Below are 938 nucleotides of genomic sequence, written 5' to 3' on the forward strand. Positions count from 1 at the left end.
GTCATTACATCTATTCAAGAAGTCATCTATTCAAGAAGACATCTATTTCAAGAAGTCGTCTGAAAAAACTTTTTTATTTGACAAATTTCGTCTATAGTAGACTATTTCTATGTATTCAAGAACATTACCAATTCACTGTTTATTTTAAGAACAAAGTATTACAATGTCACAACGCTTCCAATTGAATGCATATGGTCTGGTATTTTATAATATTTATACTTATCAAATGACACCGCTATGCAGAGACGATAGCAAATGCGCGCGTGTCTCGATCATTCATGATTAAGTACCTGATGCAATTCGCAATGTAAGCTTAACGCTTTGTTATATATTCTATTCCTTATTCAATTTTCTACCCGACTACGTCGAAAAAAAAGGAAGGTAAGGAATAACGGGTATTGATAAAAACAATGAATGTTTCAAATATAATTTATTAATAAAACGTATCTACATTTTTACAACATTGTGTAACCATTACTAGAGTCTGTTGTTAGAGGCGACATAATTTTATCTATAATATCTTTTGTTGAGTGGTAAATGTCATCCAATAAAATGTTTCTCACCGCGTATTGCACACACAAATCTGCTTCACATTTACACATTTGGTCACTATTCTGTATTTGATCAGTATCATAGATCTCTATTTTAATAACCTTGCTCGCACCACTCCGAAGTCGCTTTTTTATATATGTATAACATGTAGTCTTTTCGGATTTTCTTTTGCGTCCCAATCCGAGCCGCGTTCCATTTGGAGATAAATCTCTTTGTGATGCAGCGCTGGGCACGAAGTTGAATAATTGATCTCCGGAATCCTTAAAACAAGTTGAAAGTAAGTATTAATTACACATCCTCAATTCATTGTTAATATTAAAATTATTTATTTATTTATTATATTTACAGTATATAAAACCTGTACAGGTTTCTCAACAAATTTAATC

Source organism: Hyposmocoma kahamanoa, unplaced genomic scaffold (genome assembly GCF_003589595.1).
Source record: "Hyposmocoma kahamanoa isolate Upper Pololo Valley unplaced genomic scaffold, ASM358959v1 94769, whole genome shotgun sequence".
NCBI classification, from domain to species: Eukaryota; Metazoa; Arthropoda; class Insecta; order Lepidoptera; family Cosmopterigidae; genus Hyposmocoma; species Hyposmocoma kahamanoa.